Genomic DNA, 473 nt, shown 5'->3' with positions numbered 1-473 from the left:
ATATAATGTATATAATCAAATATCCATAACAGAGACATTAACACCATAAATAATCATTTAAGTTTCAGAACAGAAAACCAGGGTGTAGCACAATGACAACATTATCTTGCCTCAGCAATACTTCATTCCCATTATAGTTCCCAGTCTGGTCACAAAATGACTATCACTGCCAACTAGTAATGATACTTTAAGGTGTCCCTTTATCCCATCATGATTTTGCTAATACATTTTTGTCCCTCTGCTGTTTCTCTGTTACCCTAATTGAGCATAAATTGGTTAAGAAGGAGCAGTGTAGTTATCAAGCTGCTTAGTTTTATCAGATGACAATGTAATTCCCTCTGATCCTATTAGAGGTAAAAGCAGCTAACGTGTAAATGCGCAGTGTCAGATTACTGAGGCCGGTGGAGAGAGATGGTGGGGAAGAGGGAAGCAGGGGGGAAGGAGAGAGGCAGAAAGGGGGGAGAGAGAGAGAG

The sequence above is a fragment of the Morone saxatilis genome, unplaced genomic scaffold (assembly GCF_004916995.1).
Source record: "Morone saxatilis isolate NCDOM2014 unplaced genomic scaffold, NCSU_SB_2.0 Contig12, whole genome shotgun sequence".
NCBI classification, from domain to species: domain Eukaryota; kingdom Metazoa; phylum Chordata; class Actinopteri; family Moronidae; genus Morone; species Morone saxatilis.
The sequence above is the reverse complement of the archived record's forward strand: the minus strand, read 5'-3'. Positions refer to the sequence as shown.